Source organism: Eutrigla gurnardus (genome assembly GCF_963514095.1).
Source record: "Eutrigla gurnardus genome assembly, chromosome: 17".
NCBI lineage: Eukaryota > Metazoa > Chordata > Actinopteri > Perciformes > Triglidae > Eutrigla > Eutrigla gurnardus.
Genome location: NC_139928.1, coordinates 23,060,379 through 23,084,766, shown reverse-complemented (window position 1 = coordinate 23,084,766; position 24,388 = coordinate 23,060,379). Strand labels below are relative to the sequence as shown.

Genomic DNA, 24,388 nt, shown 5'->3' with positions numbered 1-24,388 from the left:
CGTGCGTCGTCCAGCCAGAGTCCAGCCAATGATGAAGAGCCGAGAGGAGAGACAGGAGGGCGGCCAATGTCGGGTCATTTTTCTGGAGGGGGGGGAGGATATTTCTATTTTAGCCGTTATTGAAACAGGTCCAAGGGGAAGAACAGCCGAGCACAGCAACACACAGTTGGTTGCCATAGACAACAGCGGTGACAAACATCCCATGAAAAGTGTCCGGTCTCATGGTTGAAAATCCCCAAAATCGAAATAATAAATAAATCGGACACTAAAGAAAACAGTAATTTGGTGCAAGCTTTCAGTTCAAGTTACTGGGTCAAATAAAGGGTAAAGGTTCAAATCCAGAAAACAGATGATTATTAAGTTTGTAGCAGAAGATTGACAGTAATGATGGTTTGAATGTGTCGAGTTCTTCGGGCCAAGTTTTGTCCTCCATCTGAACTCCATCATTATCGGAAATCAGCTTGTTCCCTGCAGACAGACGAAACCTGGAGCCCTCCAGGGAGAGCTAGGACTGAACATAAGCACACGTTAGGACGTCCACAGAAAGCGGTGCATCGTCTGCAAAGTAAATTCTAACCCGTTGTACGTTATCAGCTTTGATTTGTTGCTTTGTGTTTCAGATGAAACGTCTTTTTTTTAGCTACACAAACTTTATGCACCTATCCAATGAAAGACATTTAAATGTTTAAATATCTGTATTTTTTTAGATACAGTAAGAGGCTTTTTGAGTATTTTAGTCTTTGGATAGCATTTATTCCGTCAGTGCGTCCATGAATTTAACACCGATATTTTACATTGTTGTACATTTGTTAGTAGTTGGACATTGCAGCATCATTTTTAGAGATATCAGACTCCGAGGAGGCTTTCACATCTAACCCCACTTCGGTCAAACTCTGAATCATACTTTTAATTGGACTCCAGTTTGTTGGGATTCAAGGCCTTGGGATTCGAACACAATGTACACTGTCTGCCAAAGGCTCCAGATTGAAAGTTTGGGCTTCATTATCTCCGTTATCATATTATCCGTTCCTGGGTGGGGGTTCAGCTGGGTATTCCAGATGTTCCCCATCCCCAGGAAAGTCTTCCAGCTCTTCCTTGACAAAACCCTGAGGCATCCCAAGGCCAGATTACACGTATAATCCCCTCCAGTGTGTTCAGAAAAACCTCTTAAGGGGAGGTTGAGTCTGGGAGGCTGAACCTGGATCAGATGTTGAACCACCTCAGGTGCAGCAGCTCTGATCTCCAAACCCTCTCCGGGTGTCTGAGCTTGCACCGATCCGGTCCCAGAGAAACCGCCACCAAACTCAGTACATTGGGTTTGGTGCTGAACGACAGCCTGTCTGTCTCTCAGGGGTGGAGATGTGTGTGTGTGTGTGTGTGTGTGTGTGTGTGTGTGTGTGTGTGTGTGTTTGCCATCGCAACAGATACAATATTGAATGTTTTTCTAAATTGTGTGTGAAGAGAAACTAAATAAGCAGACTGAATGTAATTCAGTGTTTCGATTACAGCTCCTCTCTCTCTCTCTCTCTCTCTCTCTCTCTCAATGTCTCTCTCTCCATTTAAAAAATAAATAAATCCAGTCAGTTTCAATCCAACAACCTTTATTGGTACCGAACGCACAAATATCCCATCAGCGTCGGATTCTTCTGTGAGATGACATTTTCTGCCCTCCGCCACCTCCCCTGGTCCTCCTCCTCCTCCTCCACCTCCTCTTCCTCACTCCATCGCTCCTCTTCACACTGCTGCCGTGGCAACAGAGGATGGGAGGGGAGGGGGGGAGGGAAAGAGACGTTGACGGAGAGGGGGGAGAGAGAGAGACAGAAATACACAGAGGAGAAGATTGGTGAAGATGAGATTGGAGTCTGGGACCAGAGGCGGCGTGAAACATGGAGGACCTGTGTGTGTGTGTGTGTGTGTGTGTGTGTGTGTGTGTGTGTGTGTGTGTGTGTGTGTGTGTGTGTGTGTGTGTCGTTGCGTAATCCCATTTCGGTGATTGGTCGAAGCTAAAAATGAATCCACTTTTACAACATTCAACAGTCACACTTGCGTGAAATAGATCTTCCCGTTGCACAATCACCCGTCTCACTGCACATCTGTCTCTCTGCGCTTCCGTTTGTGTGCGACCCTACGGAAGCTCATTAGGGACAAAACTACTGAGAGGCCAGGAAGCAAATCCAGGCTGAGCTCAACCAGCAAGTCAGTGTGACTGGTACGTTGGTCACACTGTAGTAAATCACCATTTCACAATAAAATACACTTTTATCAGGTAACAGGATTTAACTGTGTTGAATATTCCTATTTTAAGATATAGTGGACTAGAAGTAGAAAATAATATATAATGGAAATACTCAAGTAATGTACAAGTACCTCAAAACTGTACATAGGTGATTTGAGTATCCTAAATGTACTTGTTTACGTTCCACTGCTGCCAGAATAAGAGCACGACGTTCTTCAACCATTGAATCAGTCCCAAATGATCTCTTCACAACCTCTGGATGAAAAATGAAATATTGTCCTTCAGAAAAATGTGGCACATAAATAAACTGATGAAAGAGTGAATTAAATAGATCCCATTTGTATCCTCCGCTCCGCTGATGTTTCATCTGTTTAAATTATTCACATTCCTCCGACGCTACGCCGACGACATGCTACTGTGCCTAATTAACCAGTAATTTGCAACTTGTGTTATGAAAAGGCCTTTTTTGAAAATGTTCAGAAACATTCAGTTTTTAATTAAAATGCGTCGCTCTTCCGTTAACGCTCACGTTCCAAAGATGCAACCTCGTTTAACATGTCAATCGGAGGCACATATTTTTAAAAGCATTTGTTTGTGTTTTTCTTTACACTTCCTGCCTCCCTGTTTCCACGGAAACCGGCGGTTTTAGTCCATTCAGGAGCAGCAGAGTGTGACAGGAGCTTTTAGGTTCAACATGTGGATCCATGTTTCTTCTGCTTGGTCTCTCCGGTCTTCATCTCTGGTGTTTAACTCGACTCACAACGAGTCCTGGAGGGAGACCCGGGAGCCCGAGTCGCTCCCCGAGTGCTTTACGGCAGCCGGCGGCGCTTTGGGGCGCTTCGGTGAACGACTTCACCGTGACGACAGATTTAAATACAGCAGAGCTTCGTGTTGTGACAACAGCTGCTTCTTCTGCAACGGGACACAAAACATTATTTAACATTAGCTGTGTGTGTGTGTGTGTGTGTGTGTGTGTGTGTGTGTGTGTGTGTGTGTGTGAGTGTGTGTGTGTGTGTGTGTGAGTGTGTGTGTGTGTGTGTGTGTGTGTGTGTGTGTGTGTGTGTGAGTGTGTGTGTGTGTGTGTGTGTGTGTGTGTGTGTGTGTGTGTGTGTGTGTGAGTGTGTGTGTGTGTGTGTGTGAGTGTGTGTGTGTGTGAGTGTGTGTGTGTGTGTGTGTGTGTGTGTGTGTGTGTGTGTGTGTGTGTGTGAGTGTGTGTGTGTGTGTGTGTGTGTGAGTGTGAGTGTGTGTGTGTGAGTGTGTGTGTGTGTGTGTGTGTGTGTGTGTGTGTGTGAGTGTGTGTGTGTGAGTGTGTGTGTGTGTGTGTGTGTGTGTGTGTGTGTGTGTGTGTTCTAATAGCTTCAGTAACGAGCCTTGATGCATCACTTCGATTTCTCATCTTGCAGCTTCGAAAAAAAATACAAAATTAATTAACATAAATAATTAACGTTGAATTGAAAAGTAAATTACAACAAAAATATATATAATATATAAATATTACACATAAAGATTCTAACAGCAGGTCCTCAGACAGTAACTCTCAAATATATATGAATAATGAAACATGACTCAAATCAGGTTTTCAGGGCAAACGTTTTCAGAAGAATCAATCATTATTTAATGATAGCATGTTGAGTCTTGACACTGTTCTTATCTATAATAAAAATGATGTGAAATTGCCTCGTTGTGAGTCATAAAGCCTCAGATGTTCTGAACCAACACCCTGCCGAGTCTTATTCCCCGTAGAAGTCCACGTGGAGCTCACATGAATCAGAGATGCTGATGTGTTTTCTTTACGGCTCCGAGGACGAAGATGAAGAATGGAGTGAAGGTCTTTGTCTTCAGGACGTCCACGTTTCTATAAACAGAGCTTTCATCGTGTGTTCTGTCGTCTTTACATCCAGCTGCTCTGAAGGTCGTAACGTACTGATGCTCTCATTAGGTCTCGTATTTATCTGATCCATCTGTTCTGTTACAACGCAGTCAGTCGTCTACTGGTTCCATAGCCGGGAAATATTCTCCTTTTAAACGGTTTGAAACACGCAGAGAAACGAAACGAATCACGCTACAAACCCACATCGTCTAAGCAACAAACTACTTTAGTAAAACGAACATAAAACTACTTCAGGTTTAGTAAAACAAACATAGTGGTCCGGATTCAAACTGAAAAATGACGAGCCTGCAACTAAACTACGACACCAACATCAGTGTTCCGTTCTATTCTGGTCTATTCTATTCTGTTCTGTTCTTTTCTACTTTGTTCTATTCTATTCTGTTCTGTTCTGTTCTATCTTATTCTATTCTTCGTGGTCAGACTGAGCAGTTTGCAGCCGCCGGGTGAAGCAAAGATCAGTCACCATCTGGACGAGTGTTTGGCCGGCTAGTGGCAGAGTGTGTGTGTGTGTGTGTGTGTGTGGGTGTGTGTGTGTGTGTGTGTGTGTGTGTGTGTGCTGTCACTCAGAGCCCTCAGGAGTCCTTTCACACCTCGTCATCCTCTCTGTTACCGCAAGTTCACCGACCACAGGGGGGGGGGGGTCGAAAAGACCAAACTCTGCATCTCTTTGCTTTGATACAGAATATCTACGAACAGGTAGACTTCAAAGACTTCACACTCACACACACACACACACAGCTGCTCTGAGAGACTTCAGTCACGTTTGCCTGAACGCTGCTTCGTTTCCGATCACAGCTGATATCGTGATAAAGCGACGGCATCGTGTTTTGTCATTGGACAAACGTCGTATGGATGAAGCTGCGTGTGATTGGCTGCGGCGCTCATACAGCGGTTATCACTCACGATTTATTTACATTCAAAGCTTCTGTTGAGGTTTTCGTGGAACTTCAAAGGTCCGTCAACCTGAAAAACAAAACAAATCCTCTAAAAAATGATACTGTTTTGTGAAATCGTGAAAGGCTAAATCCCGAGAAATACGTAGCCGAATATTCATCAGATAAAAAACAAAAAAAAATCAGAAATGATCTCAGAATTGTATTGTTTTTCTTTCTTTGTTGATGCTCCGGAGTTACTGGATGAGTTCGGATCCCTCTGAGTCTGAAACAGTCGGACGAAGCCGGCGTGAACATCAGAGAGATCGAACCGGCTCGGCTGGCTTTGAACACGGAGCGAGCGTTGCCGCGGGGAATTTAGAGCGGGAGATACGGCAACGCTCCAACTTCTTTTTTAAAGAATCTGCTCCAAATAATTTATTTCATATATATTGGCACAAAAAAATGTGCAGGTATCGTTCGACTGGAGAAGTTTAGCTACCTAGTTATCAGTCGGTAAAAATACCCAGTCACGTAAGTTTGGATGCTAACGTTAATAAAAAAAATCACAGTTCGATTTAAAATGACTATGAAATTGAAAGGAAAGAAAAACAAAAGTACTGTTCACACACTTAGAGCAGTCTCCTGGGTGAAAGTCCTGTGTTCCTAAAAGAGCAAAAAGTAATCAACGATAAAAATATATTTCCCTCGTAACTTAATTCACAATGTCGTTTTGGTAGTTTTGCGTGGGAACGCCAAAACTTCTAAGAAACACAAGTACAATCCAGACTGTGGAAACAAAGATGGAGGACCGGAAAGAGAGGATTTGTCAGACGAAAGACGGAGGAAATAAGACGAGCATGAAAAGACGTGAGAGGAGGAGTGATGGTGTGAAGGTGGAGGAGGAGGAGGACTCTGTGTTCAGGTCTCAGACCTTCCTGTAATCCAGTTTAACGTCTGCCACGCTGTCACCTGTAATCTGCCTCCCATAATCTCACTTTAACTCTGTTTATCTGCCGCTTCACGTCGCGCCGGGGTCTCGGCAGTCCGAAGCTTCACCCCGAGGTGGAGATGCAAGTAAACCCGTCCGTATGATGACGGTCGGACCAGCTGACAGCACAAAGACCTTCACCCCGGTAGCCGCTGTTCTTGTCCCGTGTGGAGCCAATGTTGACTCATTTCACTTCAGCTAATATCACCAGTTAAGTAACAACCACAGCACATCGTACAGGACCGGTGGTCTGCTGGGTGAAAGTCCTGTGTTCGTTTCCACCTCCTCTCTGAAGCTGAACAAACTCACGTGATGAATGAATCTTTTTGGTGTGTTATTAAAACAATCCACCGCCGTGGTGTCATCGTGGCGTTTAGAGTGTCCCATGTTTTACCCATAATCCCCTTTAATAATCTGGTGTTAGCGCTCGGCTGATGTCGGGCGGCGAGGCAAACAGCATCGAAGGCATCGATTCGTCCTAATGGGTCATTTCATAATGGAGGGAGACACCTCGTCTCATATTAGGTTCATTAGTCTGTTTGTTGTTTTCTGTCACCATGGCAACAGCATCAGAAACAGAGGAAGGAAATGTGTACTGTAGGAATTCTTACCTTTAATACCAAAATTGGCTGCTGCAACCATCTCATTATGAGCTAAAAGTGTGTGTGTGTGTGTGTGTGTGTGTGTGTGTGTGTGTGTGTGTGTGTGTGTGTGTGTGTGTGTGTGTGTGTGTGTGTGTGTGTGGCTAAATGGTGTGTCCGTACGGCTGATTAATAAAACAGTTGGCATTTAGCGCTGTGGTATCTGACTGGTTTGGATAATTACACCGGAGAGGAAGCCAGGACTTTTATCAGCAGTCTTTTTATTTTTTTTCTCTTTTATTTTAATGGGTTTTTTTAGCCACTTAAACGTTTGCCAGTTCACCTCTGTAATTTGATATAAGCGGCAGCGACGTAAAGTGTTTATAGGTTCATTATCATCAAAAACCCTGAAAGGCTGATTCTGGGGAGACGAGCAGACGTACGACATCATGGAAAAGAAAACACCTTTAACGTGTTTTATATCAACATATCTGAGGGAACAAACTGAGGGAACATAGGGATGAGGGAACATAGGGATGAGGGAACACTGAGACACACCGGTGGGACGTTACCACCATAGGCGTGATGCTTTTTCCACTAATTCAAAACATTTCTGAACGTAAAAATGCTGCACATTAGCTGCAAGATCACGAGCGTTCGTATTTCTTAATATAAAACCTGGAGAGAATTCAAATTTACTGACTTTAAGAAGCTGGTGCTCGGATCATCTGGAGAAAAGGTCGTTTCAAAGTGAGTTTCCAGCTCAGAGTTGTATTTATGACGGGTTAATGAAAAGGTTGCCGGGCGAGCGGCGCCGGAGCTGCTCGTTTCCAGGGAAGATGGCCGCCGTCTCTCTGCACTGATACATGTGACTAACGGAGGCTGTCTCTCCCGAGTGGCACGTCCGGCTCTCCGAGTCACTTTGGGCTGACAAGGCGTCCGCCTCCTGCTGTAAGTGCTCTGACAGCCTGGGGACTGTAACATAATGACTGTAAGGCTATCAGGCTCCCGCCGACATGCATTCTGTTCATTTGAAGACCGTTGCTTTTATTTCACTGTAATTGTCAGGCAGTCACTGGAAACACCGGCTGCACAATGAGCAGGTGTTTCCGGAGCGGAGCAATTAAAGTCAACGGGAAGTGGCTGCACATAGGAAGGGCACCATGCACTTCCTGTTCCCTTCTCCCGCCGCCGGATGACGTGTTTGACAGGACGCCAGCGGAGGGAAATTAACCCGCTGGATCCAGACAATCATGATCATCACCATCGTTCTGTCCCACACTCACTGTGCGCTGAAGTGCTTCCTGTTGAGGCTGAATAATCCTTACCAAATTCAAAAATCTTACAGAAAACAAAATGTTTACTACTGTAACTATTTAGTATTTAGTTTAGCTTTGTTAGAGATCCTCTGCTGTGATTGGTTGTGAAGGAGCTTGCAACTTGTAGCGTGATTCCTTTTGTTCGTCAACCAGGCGCCTCCATCCACAAACACATACGTTGCCGTGGAAACATAACTGAGGGTGCAGTTTAGTCGTTTGACACGATCACACCTCGAAGGGATTCATACTGCTGTTAGTATGACTCGTGATGTCACCGACGTTCACCGGCCATTCCACCAGCAGCTGTCGGGGGGGGGGAACAATAAATCAGGTGGACGTGATTTAGAAAGATTTGTTCACTCGTCCTCCATAGGAAGTCATTCAAATGAGTCAGCTGGAGCTCGTTTGAGATGATGCGTTCATCATTAAGTCGTCGGACGCAGGAAAAATACTTTCTTCTCTTTCAAGTTGTTTCCTGGACTGATTCCACTTTGTGAGCCTCTTCATCCCCCCCCCCCCCCAACATCACACTTTTAATGGAATTTACTTCCATACGTTTACATTATTATGGTATAATTTTCTGTAAACACACATTTCCCTGTCACTTTCAGAAAACGAGCAGTAAACTCATAACTTACAGCTTTGTTGGACGATTTGTTGAAGCGCCCACAAAAGGGTGAAATGCACCTTTTAACAGCGTCTCGGTGCTGTTTGCACTTATTTAAATGAGCTCATATTTTTATATTTCTATGTAAATGAGCCTCACAGCAAAAATAGTCCACTTCACTTCACAAAGATCAGAACTAATAGCTGCACGCTGTTGCAGTTAAATTATTAGCGTCTGCAGAGTTTTATTGGTAGCTGAAGCACATTTATACTGACGCACATTATTAAATCCTCAATACGGTTTCTCTCATTTTATTGCCATTTCATTTGACTTTTTTCTCTGACTGCTGCGTTCTTGGCACAAGGACAACGTTTCCTCTTTGCCACACGGATCATTTCAATGTGATGCAAAAAAAAAAAAAGCTGTAAAAGTTTACGGCTGTGTTTGTGCTGTAAAATCATTAGCGCAGTATCTTTTGTGAGTCAGACCTTGAGACACGTCAGATAACGGTTTGCAAAGTGATGCTGAAATGGTTCATCGTTCTATCAGCGGCCGCGATCCATCCCTCGTTAACTCAGAGAGATGAATAGTCACCAAACTCCTTTGTGTGAAACAAATCTACTGGCAACATAAATTGTTAAAAAGGTTCCGATCGTAGAACGTCTAACCTCGCTAACCGTTTAACGGCCCTGAGCCTCGGCAGATACCGAGCACCTGCAAGACGTTCAGCAGCTTCCTTTCTGGAGAGATTTTATTCTTCCTGAGCAGAAACCTCCAGGTCTGGAGAGTGAAGCTGATTCTGGAGTGCCTTATACCTTCTCTCTGTTGGCCACCAGGGGGCGACTCCTCTCTGGTTGTATAGAAGTCTATGAGAAAATGGTCCTACTTCTCTCTGTTGGCCACCAGGGGGCGACTCCTCTCTGGTTGTAAAGAAGTCTATGAGAAAATGGTCCTACTTCTCTCTGCTGGCCACCAGGGGGCGACTCCTCTCTGGTTGTATAGAAGTCTATGAGAAAATGGTCCTACTTCTCTCTGCTGGCCACCAGGGGGCGACTCCTCTCTGGTTGTAAAGAAGTCTATGAGAAAATGGTCCTACTTCTCTCTGCTGGCCACCAGGGGGCGACTCCTCTCTGGTTGTATAGAAGTCTATGAGAAAATGGTCCTACTTCTCTCTGCTGGCCACCAGGGGGCGACTCCTCTCTGGTTGTATAGAAGTCTATGAGAAAATGGTCCTACTTCTCTCTGCTGGCCACCAGGGGGCGACTCCTCTCTGGTTGTATAGAAGTCTATGAGAAAATGGTCCTACTTCTCTCTGCTGGCCACCAGGGGGCGACTCCTCTCTGGTTGTATAGAAGTCTATGAGAAAATGGTCCTACTTCTCTCTTGATGTATTATCTCAGTAAACATTGTAAACATGAGTTTATGGTCTCAATCTCTAGTTTCAAGTCTTCTTCAATCCAGCATGATGTTCATTTAGTACATTATGGTCCATTTAGAGTCCACCAGACCAGAAAGCAGGGGATGCTTTAGGGGGCGGGAAGTCAGACCCGAGAGCCGGCGGGGTCGATGGAGGGATCGTGGCGAGGGTAACAAACTTGTGGGCGGATAAACAGTGACGGAGAACAACAGAAGGAGGAGAGGTTTCCGCCGCTCGCCTTCCCGCCGGCGTCCAACACCTCCCAGAGAGACGGGGAGATCCTGTCAGCGAGCAGCGCCGTGTTTCTATTTTAACATCAGTGTGATTAACTCGGCTCGTTGGCCTTTTCTTTTCTTTTTTTTTACGACTCTCCCAAACCCCGACCCGGCAGCGGCCGGCCTCGGCCCCCACGAAGACGAGCTGTCAATCACTTGGCCTGCGATGAAACGGCGGGCGGAGGCCGAGAGAGAAGGGATGCTTCTGCAGGGGGAGAGGAGGATGCATGCAGATGAGGTGTCTTGTTTAACCTTACATTCATCCAATATTTATTTAGGGATTTATAAATGCTTAATAGACGGTAAATCAATATTTATGAGACGGTTAATGAATGTGCCAGGATGCCGTCAGCATTTAGATGCCACGGCGAGGAGAGGATGTCCTCATGTTCTTACCGTGGGATCGCATCGCAATCTCAAACATTTTAAGTATTGCGATAAACACACTGCGATGTGTTATCCTTTGTTAAAAACGGCAAATCATGCAGTTTGTATTATCTAAAAACACAAAGTTTTCCCATGACTGCACTCGAAAAAAACCAGGCGGCAACCTTCGAGTCTGAGAAGTGAAGCCGGGTGCTGAAGTGCCTTAAAGTTGCATTCTCTCTGCTGGCCAAGGGGATGCTTTAGGGGGCGGGGCTTACCTGCTGATTGACAGGTCACCCCACGCTACCAATGCTAGTTAGCTACCAAGATGACTTCAACACTTAGCTGTAAAGTTGACATTGAATCATGAAGCTAACATTGTTAGCAACTTATTGACGTCACCTTGGCGACGGCCACTTCCTCTTTACAGTCTATGATGACGTCTATCTTTCTATTTTAAACCTTAAAATGGAATAATTGTATCATTTATGTTTGAATTGGGTTGAAATTCTGCCAGATTGGCTGTTTCTTGATTCTGATTGGTTGATCAGAGGGATCAGCTGGTTTGTTACATGCTTTAGTTAAACAGACATGTGCAGCCAGGACTTTGTATGATGGCGTTTCTTTTTTCATCTCGCGTTGAAGACGATTTCTTCCTTAGAGTTAAACTGTGAAACCATGTAAAAGCCGTTCTCTTCTCCTCAGTGGGCTTTGAAGCGGGTGTTGCACCAACGCCGTCTGAAGCAAACACAAGCGCGTTGGCATTCAGAATCCGAAGCCCCGCTGCAGTAAAAGCCCCGTGTTTTATCCGAGTGCCTTTCATGAGATACGCTAGCTCTTGGCGCCGCGTCAGACAACTTGTTAATCACGTCTCTGCACTCGTTAAGAAATCAGAGTGTTTCACAGGAGAACTTGTTGTAAAAGTAGAGGCTGGACTCTAAAGTCTCTTCCCATGTTTGAACGTGGAGGCTTGGTTGAGCTGCAGCCGGATCGCTGATGAAGTGATCAACAAAGCAGAGCTTTTAAATGTACACGATCGGATTAAACAACCAACACATTTCTAACAGACAGACAGGAAGTTGCTCTTTAAAGATACACAATCCTTAACACACCACAGTTCACATACAACTTTAAAAACACATTTTCACATAATCCAGTGTTTTGCAGAATCACATTGATCATAAACATTGATGTTAAATAGCAAAATAATTGGTAATAATTAAGTTATACATTAATAAACTTGAATTTATTTTATTTTAATTTAATTAATTATTTTAATTTTAATTCCAAAATTAAATGTGAATTCATTTTCATTTAAGTTTTAATTATTTTTAATTAAATTAAATTGAATTAAAATTAATAAATGAGAAGTTATAAGAAGCCACAAATTGCTGGATTTTCTTCCCCGACATCAACATTGAGAGTTTCCCCTGATGAAGGTGTTCTGGTTCTGAGTCCTGCTGGTTTCAGGGGTCCAGGTTCTGGTCTACGAGGACGACCTGCTGGTTTTTGGTCCTCCAGGTTCTGGTCTACGAGGACACTGAACCTCAGACTGCCGGAGGTGTGAATGCCGTTCATCTCGCTGCTTCTTCTTCACCCGTCGTCCGTGGTTTTATTCCTCAAATCTCCCCCTTTCATCCCCTCTCCCTCCCTCCCCTCTCTCTCTCTCTCTCTCTCTCTCTCTGTCTCTCTCTCTCTCTGTCTCTCTCTGTCTCTCTGTCTCTCTCTCTCTCTCTCTCTCTCTCTCTGCAGTGGTGGAAAGTTACCAAGAATATTCCTCCCAAAGTCCCGACCGGTCTGATAATCAGCCCGCCGTTTGACGTCCACGTCTCTGTTCTCCCTCGACTGTTTGGGAATCTGGAGTTCCTTCTGACCCAACCGGCCAATCAGAGCAGACTGGGGTTTTTTGTCAGGAGGGGTTCTTAAAGAGACAGGCGCTAATACTGGAGGGTTTCGGTTCCAGAGGGAGAATACAGATCCATGCAGACGGACAATAGAAGTACATGCTACATGCTACATGTGCAGGGTGGCCAACAAAATGAACTCAAAAAGACACGTATCAACCTCCGATGTGGTGCAGTTGCCATAGAAACAGAGATTTTTTTTTAGATCACATCCCTGGTCGTATTGCAAAATATACACGTTCGTACCTTTTTATCTAAATCTAAATGTTTTTGTTCTCCTGAAAAACACAACCTACGACGCATGCTGACATCAGCTAATATCGACCAATCAATGACATCATGGCATCCGTCCATCACTGAGAGCTGGAGAAGGTCGTATGCTAATCTTTGAAACTGTACTAATAACTCTGAGTTCTTGGATCGTGTTGAGCTAACGTTAGCACCCAGCCGGAGGTTGCCTAGCAACAATTAAAGAAAGAAAAACACACACAATCTGTGATCAGGACCTAAAAGCTGCAGAGTTAATTACAGAGCCGCTTTCATACTACAGAGTGGTTTTATTAATTTATTATTAATAAGTGAACAGATATTGATCGGCGGCGCTCGAGCAGCTGTTTGATCGTATTGTTTGTTTGCGTGCTGGGGGATTAGCGGGAACAATGGCGGCGGCGGCGGCGCTCCTGTTGCACGCTGAGCTTCTCAACAAAAACGTCCGCGGTGAGAATTCAGACTTCAGTTCACAGCTCGGAGCTCCGCTTGGACCCCGCGGCCGTCCTCTCTCTCTCTCTCTCTCTGCATCACTCTATCAGCCTCTCTCTATATTGTTTGCTGAAGGTCACTCTTTGACATTGGAGCGTTTGCTCTCCACAGAATGAAACCAGAGAGCTGAGGTTTGCTTATCTCAGTCTCCCTCTGTGTGTGTGTGTGTGTGAGAGAGAGAGAGAGAGAGAGAGAGAGAGAGAGAGAGAGAGAGAGAGAGAGATTGATCAGGACAGAATTATGTAAGAATTTAATTCCAAAGTGATTCATAAATGAGTCTCCGTATCGGAGTTGAGAAGCTGTCGAGTCGGCCGACGTTCTGCTAATCCCATGAAAAGAGAAACCAACAGCGAGCGTATCAACGAACACGCATTGTTTGGTTGTCAAAGCCGGATCCATTCAACACACACACAACACACACACACACACACACACACACACACACACACACACACACACACACACACACACACACACACACACACACACACACACACAGGCTGTAGTCTATGCATCATGCAGGCTAATACCTCATCATATCTAATATCCTACGACCTGCCGTTTAATTCCCATCACTCTCCACGGTAACAGGATGCTGTCGCCACGGCGACCAGAGTCAGTCACACGACAACAGGGCCAGCTGTAATAAAGAGTTCCTGGTGTTATTAAATGTTCTGGTCAGACGGACGTCGCTGTGATATCTGCTCTCTCTGCTGCCGCCTCGTAAAATTACATGAAAGACATTTTCATTTCATTGATTCACTCCTCGTCTCCCCGCCGTCGCTTCCTCCCTCCAACGCTGAATTACTCCTCCTCTCCTGTTTCCTCCTCTCCTCTCCTGTTTCCTCCTCTCCTCTCCTGTTTCCCCCTCTCCTCTCTTGTTTCTTCCTCTCCTCTCCTCTCCTGTTTCCTCCTCTCCTCTCCTGTTTCCTCCTCTCCTCTCCTCTCCTCTCCTGTTTCCTCCTCTCCTCTCTTGTTTCTTCCTCTCCTCTCCTGTTTCCTCCTCTCCTCTCCTCTCCTGTTTCCTCCTCTCCTCTCTTGTTTCTTCCTCTCCTCTCCTGTTTCCTCCTCTCCTCTCCTCTCCTGTTTCCTCCTCTCCTCTCTTGTTTCCTCCTCTCCTCTCCTCTGCTGTTTCCTCCTCTCCTCTCCTCTCCTGTTTCCTCCTCTCCTCTCGTTCATTCTCATATCCTCCTCTTACAATAAATCCATCCACACCTCCCAACATCTCTCCACTATCCCACTCTAATTGACTCTGCATCTCTTTCCTCCCTCCTCCTCCTCCTCCTCCTCTGTATCTGCTGACAGTGGACTTTGTGTTTATTCCCTGCTGGCGTTCACCCGGCGGTCCGACTCCCAGAGGTCAACGTGTCACCTTCACACAGCTGCAGCTGCCCTCCGCTCATCCACTCATCCACCCATCCACTCATCCACCCATCCACTCATCCACTCATCCACCCATCCACTCATCCACCCATCTACTCATCCACTCATCCACCCATCCACTCATCCACCCATCCACTCATCCACCCATCCACTCATCCACTCATCCACCCATCCACTCATCCACTCATCCACCCATCCACTCATCCACCCATCCACTCATCCACTCATCCACCCATCCACTCATCCACTCATCCACCCATCCACCCATCCACTCATCCACTCATCCACCCATCTACTCATCCACTCCTGCACTCATCCACTCATCCACCCATCTACTCATCCACCCATCCACCCATCTACTCATCCACCCATCCACCCATCTACTCATCCACTCATCCACCCATCTACTCATCCACCCATCCACCCATCTACTCATCCACCCATCCACCCATCTACTCATCCACTCATCCACCCATCTACTCATCCACTCATGTACTCATCCACCCATCCACTCATCCACCCATCCACTCATCCACCCATCCACTCATCCACCCATCTACTCATCCACTCATCCACCCATCCACTCATCCACCCATCCACTCATCCACCCATCTACTCATCCACCCATCCACCCATCTACTCATCCACTCATCCACCCATCTACTCATCCACTCATGTACTCATCCACCCATCCACTCATCCACCCATCCACTCATCCACCCATCTACTCATCCACCCATCTACTCATCCACCCATCCACCCATCTACTCATCCACTCATCCACCCATCTACTCATCCACCCATCCACCCATCTACTCATCCACTCATCCACCCATCTACTCATCCACCCATCCACTCATCCACCCATCTACTCATCCACCCATCCACCCATCTACTCATCCACCCATCCACCCATCTACTCATCCACCCATCCACCCATCTACTCATCTACTCATCCACCCATCCACCCATCTACTCATCCACTCATCCACCCATCTACTCATCCACCCATCCACCCATCTACTCATCCACCCATCCACCCATCCACCCATCTACTCATCCACCCATCCACCCATCTACTCATCCACTCATCCACCCATCTACTCATCCACCCATCCACCCATCTACTCATCCACTCATCCACCCATCTACTCATCCACTCATCCACCCATCTACTCATCCACTCATCCACCCATCTACTCATCCACCCATCCACCCATCTACTCATCCACCCATCCACCCATCCACCCATCTACTCATCCACCCATCCACCCATCTACTCATCTACTCATCCACCCATCCACCCATCTACTCATCCACTCATCCACCCATCTACTCATCCACCCATCCACCCATCCACTCATCCACCCATCTACTCATCCACCCATCCACCCATCTACTCATCCACCCATCTACTCATCCACTCATCCACCCATCTACTCATCCACCCATCCACCCATCTACTCATCCACCCATCCACCCATCTACTCATCCACTCATCCACCCATCTACTCATCCACCCATCCACCCATCCACCCATCCACCCATCTACTCATCCACTCATCCACCCATCTACTCATCCACCCATCCACCCATCTACTCATCCACCCATCCACCCATCTACTCATCCACCCATCCACCCATCTACTCATCCACCCATCCACCCATCTACTCATCCACTCATCCACCCATCTACTCATCCACCCATCCACCCATCTACTCATCCACCCATCCACCCATCCACCCATCCACCCATCTACTCATCCACCCATCTACTCATCCACCCATCCACCCATCTACTCATCCACCCATCTACTCATCCACCCATCTACTCATCCACCCATCCACCCATCCACTCATCCACTCATCCACCCATCCACCCATCTACTCATCCACTCATCCACCCATCTACTCATCCACTCATCCACCCATCTACTCATCCACCCATCCACCCATCCACCCATCCACCCATCTACTCATCCACCCATCCACCCATCTACTCATCCACTCATCCACCCATCTACTCATCCACCCATCCACCCATCCACCCATCTACTCATCCACCCATCCACCCATCTACTCATCCACCCATCCACCCATCTACTCATCCACCCATCCACCCATCCACCCATCCACCCATCTACTCATCCACTCATCTACTCATCCACTCATCCACCCATCTACTCATCCACCCATCCACCCATCTACTCATCCACCCATCCACCCATCCACCCATCCACCCATCTACTCATCCACTCATCTACTCATCCACTCATCCACCCATCCACTCATCTACCCATCTACTCATCCACTCATCCTCATGGAAGAAAGGTTTCCGGTACTCTTGTGAAAAAGAGGGAGTAGCAGTTTAGTTGTGGGGTTGCTTTGTCACTGTTGCTGTTATTTGCACTGGTAGCCGCTAGCTGCCGACTCAGCCGTCTCCATGTTGAGAGCCTTTAAAACAACAGTTTCTGTGAACCACAGAGTTGATATTCTCTCTCCGTTGCTCGTCTTCGTCCTCCATCCATCATCGCTGTGCCGACGGCCCGGTGTCCTCCAGGACACATGCCCCCCCACCCCCGTCAGATACTTCTCACAACCTGAACCCAGCTCTAACACGTGTGTTTGCCCTCTGAGGACAGTGCAGGGTGATGGTGGTTTACCGGGTCCTGTTATGTTTCCCTGTTTTGCCGGTCGAGGCTCAGTTACAGATCTTTTGCTCGAGTCACACCGAGACAAATGTCAGCGGGTTTATCATGTTTATTCCACATTTCAAGAGTTTTCAGTGGTGAAAACGGCACATTATCGGAGAGAGGATGTTGGGACTTTTTGGTTTAAATGTGATGGCACAAAGTCCACAAAGTTATAAAACAGTGAGAGCCAAGTCAAGAGTTGAGACGAGTGCCCTTGACATTTAAGATCTCTCTTTCTTTTTTTTACTACTTATAGACAAAGATGAGTTCTTGAGTAATGGACTTATTATCCGCTTTTATCACCCAGAAATATCACCTTTACTCCAGACTATTATTACAGACCACTATTATATTTCAACACTTACTAGTGGGACGCCTATTCCTGCTCCGTTCCAATAGAGCAGATTATTTTAAAGAATTATTAAATATTTCTTCGTAGTTATGCAGACGAGGTGCCGACTTATGTAAAGATATCACCAGGTCACATAAAAGAACGAGCCAAATGATCTCTTAGCACTTCCTGTTTGCAACGTACTGATGGATGTTCTCATGCTTTGATACCAAAGAAAACTTGAAACGTGATGATTCTCAGATCAAGGCCTTTTTTCCCTGTTTTTTTTGTAAGTGGATCTAAGGACGTTTCTTTTCAATGAACATCAGAGATCAGAGATAATGATATCCCCGGGAAGTTAAAGTCTCACTGAATTATTTCAATATGTCTTTCATGTCTGTGTCCAGATGTGACTCAGACATGTCTCAGGAAGAACTACACATTTTTGAAGTATTAACATCCATCTTGGGTGATCCGATCAAAACTCAGTTCGTCACAGCTGACGTTCGAGTGACGAATAAGGCAGGTATTGTTTGAAATACACAACGATAATGTTTCTCATACTTGACCATATTTGGACTGTGGAGGAGTGACGGGTGGATCTGATTAACACAAAGTGGCAGAGCAGCAACCTTACTCGATCTAGGTCCATGTGGATTCTGGTGTGAAGCTGCTAACATTAGCTTCATTATTGAAGGTCAACTTCACAGCGAAGTGTTAAAGTCATCTTAGTAGCTAACTAGCATTTGTAGCAACCTGTCAATCAGCAGGTAAGCCCCGCCCCCTAAAGCATCCCCTGCTTTCTGGTCTGGTGGACTCTAAATGGACCATAATGTACTAAATGAACATCATGCTGGATTGAAGAAGACTTGAAACTAGAGATTGAGACCATAAACTCATGTTTACAATGTTATCTGAGATAATACATCAAGAGAGAAGTAGGACCATTTTCTCATAGACTTCTATCCAACCAGAGAGGAGTCGCCCCCTGGTGGCCAGCAGAGAGAAGTAGGACCATTTTCTCATAGACTTCTATACAACCAGAGAGGAGTCGCCCCCTGGTGGCCAGCAGAGAGAAGTAGGACCATTTTCTCATAGACTTCTATACAACCAGAGAGGAGTCGCCCCCTGGTGGCCAGCAGAGAGAAGTAGGACCACTTTCTCATAGACTTCTATACAACCAGAGAGGAGTCGCCCCCTGGTGGCCGGCAGAGAGAATGCAGGTTTAAGGCACTCCAGCATTGGCTTCACTGGAACCAGAGTTTGCTGCCTGGGTCAAAGTCATCTTCACCTTCCTGAAACTCTGCTGTTCTTCCCTCTAGCTTTTATCTTCCTCCTTTGTCTTCGTCCTGCTGGATGTCCACATCTATCGCAGACCGCATCTTGTCCTTTCCTGGCGGTAAAGATGCCGTCCGGATCGATGAGTTAAATGACCCTCCTGTATTGTTACTTCCATCTGAATGGGGCATTCGAGGACCGTTTAAAAACAGAGAGAAAAGCCAACAGCTGGTGGTGAAGCCTCCAGATTTGCGTCCCCCTTCCCTCTTGTTTTCCTCGTGTCTGGTCCTCTCCTCCGTCGATAGCTCCCACCTCTGTTTCTAAATTATCTGATGAATAATGTGCTGTGAAACTCTTTAGGTTGTCGATAAGTGTCTCGGCGTCGGTGCCACCAAGACGGATCCCTCCGCTTTTGTTCTGCTGCTGCCGAGCGATAAGCTTTCCATCATGTTTTAGTTTAGTTTTTTTTCTCACAGAAAATGGATAAATACCATCAGGAAACTGTTCTTCTGTTTTGCTTTGAACATCCTGTTCATTCGATTTGCATACGACCTCCAGTCGGTTCCGTTTTATTCACGAGCCATCAACATATGGAGGCACGTTGAGGTCGTTTAACGCAAATGTGAGCGTAAATGACTTAATTGCTCACTTTCATCGCAGTCTGGCTTCCAGTTCGGCAGCGTTCACACACATGATTTAATTACTCCAAAAGGGTTGGATGAATGTGCTGCTTCTGGTGATGCTGATGTGGAAGACAAGTCTTGTAGATATGTAGACACCCAGCACAACAGGTAGAGACTGTGTAGATACAAATTTACTAATGTCAATATTTCGTGGTGTCCCAAAGCATGCTGGTAAATCCCAGAATTCTTGAATGGAGCATTTTAGACGAAGAAAGGTTCTAGAACATGTGAAATTAACCCCAAAAATGTTCTAGAAATGGCTCTCCGTCTAAAGAAAAATACTTTTTGTGTCAGTGGCATCTTGGCAGAAAGGTGTCCCTCAGGGTACTGGGGGGCCCTTCATCCCAGCTTCATCGAGAAAGTGCTCCGAGTGCTGTTTTTTTACCTTTCTTGGCGATAAGCTCTAACCACCGTATGATTAGCATCGCCCCTTTGCTTTTAACATCTATTTGGGCTACTATCTATTCGTTTGACCTTCTTTTACAGGTCTAACAGGAGGATGTTCACTCCACCCTTTGTTTGGATGAGCTTGTCGGCGCTCAATCTGACAGCCGCAACGTTAGAGCGACGATCTGTCTGCAGACAGTGTTAACCTCGTACAGGCCGACAGGTGTTTCTCCACAAGTCTAAGAGCCTTCTTGAAGTAAAAGTGCCCCTGAATACTTTCATACTCCAAACTCTTGTACTTTAAGAAGGTTCCTCACAGAGTGAACCGACGTGGAAACAGTTAAATGGTGGTAATGATCTTCCTGTCTCATCCCTTCATTTACATCCCAGTCTCCGGAAAAATAATGTATCACGTTTGGTTTTTCATGTTTCAGAAATGAGTTGTCAAGGACTTGTAGAGGTCCACGTAGGGAGGAGGTCTGTGTGGTGGATGGGTAAAAAACACAGGACTTTCATCCAGGAGACCGATGTTAGTGTCCAGAACCAAGTCCAAGCCAAGAATCCAGAATTATTTATATATATTTCTTAACCATTAACTCCGAAGTTCTGAGTTGATGAAATCGTGCTGTTTCCCGCCGCTGCAGGGCTGCAACACGCTTTTTATTTCATTTCAATTTCTTGGAAGTCGGAGCGGCGTTTGGAGCTGGCGTGGAACCTCCTCGTTCTCGCCTCCTGCTGCTTTCCGAGGCAGATATGTGTCGCGTGGCGTCGGCTAAACGAGGGGATTACCATGTCATTACGGCGGCTTGAGTCAGCAACACTCTGCGCTTCACGATGCCGCCGCTGCAAAACAAAATCTCCTTATCCCCGGAGGGGAGAACGCTAATATCCTATATTTAGGTGAGCATTAAGGGCCATTACCGACAGACAAACGGCTTCATCCTCTTTTGTTGAGTTGCAGCCTTTTTTTCTCCTTTTATTGCGTGAGACGATGTGGAGGAGACGTCAGACAGCTGTTGATGAGCCGGCGGCAGGTCGGCATGCAGCAGGAAAGTCAAATTTACGATGTAACCTTTAAGGCGGCACTGTGACGATGCGGCTGCAGACGGAGGGGAGGGAGAGTTCGGCTTTTCTTGGAGATTAAAAAGGCGTGTTTTCTAACCTTTTGTGTTGGTGAGACCTAATTTGTGTTGAAATGCTGGAGATGTTTTGTCCCGCTGAGATACATTTGTAAAGCTGCTATTATTTAACCGTTTCATGTTTTCCTCTAAACTATTTAATAAAGCATCAGTGTCTTCACGCAGTAAAACAGCAGGAGTACGACAGATTTACCACCGAATTTCATTCACTTTGGAAGCCGCTGATTTCAGAAAGAGTGAGTGAAAAAGCAGCTTCTCATTTTTAGCTGCCAGCTGAAATGACATTATTACATTTTATAAGCTCAAAATGGTCTCCATTAATAAACATATACATTTCCCAGGATTACGTTTTTCCAGTCCATTTGGAGCTCATTTCTGACAAAATCCAAGAACAGTGCTGTTGTATGGGAATGTAATTATTATTAATCTTTTTACTTTTTATTTAGTTTAATTTATTAAATTTAACAGAACATTCTCTGACACAAAACCCAAGAGAAAACAAAACATATACAAGTAAAAATAAAATCAATAAATAACAATAAAGTAATGATAATAATAATAAAAGAATGATATGAGATAAGATATGCAAACATATACCAAACATCCATACACATGAACGCCTCCAACGTCTACGTCGAGCTGATTGAAGGCGGTTCATAAGAGTCGAGGCCGTGATTAGCCTCGGGGCCTCGGCGGTGAACCGCGGCGGCGTATCAGTGGCGCTCTGTGAGCTGCACGACATGATCGCACTTCCTGCAAGGAAAGACTCTCATTAATTGTTATCATCATTCTGTTTATTTCTGCCCACGGCCGTTTCTCTCATTTCCTGTCTGAGTTGAACATCACGTCTCTCTGTGACGCTCAGATCATCACCCTCATGTTCTTTTTTATTAATTTGACACTTGATGCTTCTTTTTCCATCTGAGGGTCTTTATCTCTTTTCTTTCTCTTTCTTCTCAGTTTAATGTTGGCAGGTTGTTTAGAGGTTGTTGGCAGGTTGTTTGGAGGTTGTTGGTGGTTGTTGGCAGGTTGTTTAGAGGTTGTTGGCAGGTTGTTTGGAGGTTGTTGGTGGTTGTTGGCAGGTTGTTTAGAGGTTGTTGGCAGGTTGTTTGGAGGTTGTTGGTTGTTGTTGGCAGGTTGTTTGGAGGTTGTTGGTGGTTGTTGGCAGGTTGTTTAGAGGTTGTTGGCAGGTTGTTTGGAGGTTGTTGGTTGTTGTTGGCAGGTTGTTTGGAGGTTGTTGGTGGTTGTTGGCAGGTTGTTTAGAGGTTGTTGGCAGGTTGTTTGGAGGTTGTTGGCAGGTTGTTTAGAGGTTGTTGGTGGTTGTTGGCAGGTTGTTTAGAGGTTGTTGGTGGTTGTTGGCAGGTTGTTTAGAGGTTGTTGGCAGGTTGTTTAGAGGTTGTTGGCAGGTTGTTTAGAGGTTGTTGTTGGTTGTTGTTGGCAGGTTGTTTAGAGGTTGTTGGTGGTTGTTGGTGGTTGTTGGCAGGTTGTTTAGAGGTTGTTGGCAGGTTGTTTGGAGGTTGTTGGTTGTTGTTGGCAGGTTGTTTGGAGGTTGTTGGTGGTTGTTGGCAGGTTGTTTAGAGGTTGTTGGCAGGTTGTTTGGAGGTTGTTGGCAGGTTGTTTAGAGGTTGTTGGTGGTTGTTGGCAGGTTGTTTAGAGGTTGTTGGCAGGTTGTTTAGAGGTTGTTGGTGGTTGTTGGCAGGTTGTTTAGAGGTTGTTGGCAGGTTGTTTAGAGGTTGTTGGCAGGTTGTTTAGAGGTTGTTGGTTGTTGTTGGCAGGTTGTTTGGAGGTTGTTGGTGGTTGTTGGCAGGTTGTTGGCAGGTTGTTTAGAGGTTGTTGGTGGTTGTTGGCAGGTTGTTGGTGGTTGTTGGCAGGTTGTTTAGAGGTTGTTGGCAGGTTGTTTGGAGGTTGTTGGTTGTTGTTGGCAGGTTGTTTGTAGGTTGTTGGTGGTTGTTGGCAGGTTGTTTAGAGGTTGTTGCCAGGTTGTTTGGAGGTTGTTGGCAGGTTGTTTAGAGGTTGTTGGTGGTTGTTGGCAGGTTGTTTAGAGGTTGTTGGCAGGTTGTTTAGAGGTTGTTGGCAGGTTGTTTAGAGGTTGTTGGTTGTTGTTGGCAGGTTGTTTGGAGGTTGTTGGTGGTTGTTGGCAGGTTGTTGGCAGGTTGTTTAAAGGTTGTTGGAGGTTGTTGGCAGGTTGTTTAGAGGTTGTTGGTGGTTGTTGGCAGGTTGTTTAGAGGTTGTTGGTGGTTGTTGGTGGTTGTTGGCAGGTTGTTTAGAGGTTGTTGGCAGGTTGTTTGGAGGTTGTTGGTTGTTGTTGGCAGGTTGTTTGGAGGTTGTTGGTGGTTGTTGGCAGGTTGTTTAGAGGTTGTTGGTGGTTGTTGGTGGTTGTTGGCAGGTTGTTTAGAGGTTGTTGGCAGGTTGTTTGGAGGTTGTTGGTTGTTGTTGGCAGGTTGTTTGGAGGTTGTTGGTGGTTGTTGGCAGGTTGTTTAGAGGTTGTTGGCAGGTTGTTTGGAGGTTGTTGGTGGTTGTTGGCAGGTTGTTTAGAGGTTGTTGGCAGGTTGTTTAGAGGTTGTTGGCAGGTTGTTTAGAGGTTGTTGGTTGTTGTTGGCAGGTTGTTTGGAGGTTGTTGGTGGTTGTTGGCAGGTTGTTGGCAGGTTGTTTAGAGGTTGTTGGAGGTTGTTTAGAGGTTGTTGGCAGGTTGTTTAGAGGTTGTTGGTGGTTGTTGGCAGGTTGTTTAGAGGTTGTTGGTGGTTGTTTGGTGGTTGTTGGCAGGTTGTTTAGAGGTTGTTGGTGGTTGTTGGCAGGTTGTTTAGAGGTTGTTGGCAGGTTGTTTGGTGGTTGTTGGCAGGTTGTTTAGAGGTTGTTGGTGGTTGTTGGCAGGTTGTTTAGAGGTTGTTGGCAGGTTGTTTGGAGGTTGTTGGTGGTTGTTGGCAGGTTGTTTAGAGGTTGTTGGTGGTTGTTGGCAGGTTGTTGGCAGGTTGTTTGGTGGTTGTTGGCAGGTTGTTTAGAGGTTGTTGGTGGTTGTTGGTAGGTTGTTTAGAGGTTGTTGGCAGGTTGTTTGGAGGTTGTTGGTGGTTGTTGGCAGGTTGTTTGGAGGTTGTTGGAGGTTGTTTGGAGGTTGTTGGTGGTTGTTGGCAGGTTGTTGGCAGGTTGTTTGGAGGTTGTTGGCAGGTTGTTGGAGGTTGTTTGGTGGTTGTTTGGAGGTTGTTGGCAGGTTGTTGGAGGTTGTTTGTTGGTTGTTTGGAGGTTGATCGGAGGTTCATTATGGAGGTACAGCTGAGAGAA

The 24,388-nt window shown here is 45.8% G+C and overlaps 1 protein-coding gene across 3 annotated transcripts in view; it reads left to right on the top strand.

Moving 5' to 3' along the window:
• LOC311027367 (glutamate receptor ionotropic, kainate 5-like) overlaps positions 1 to 24,388 on the top strand; it is a 100,689-nt gene that overhangs the window by 33,945 nt on the left and 42,356 nt on the right. The gene's annotated exons all lie outside the window — the stretch shown is intronic.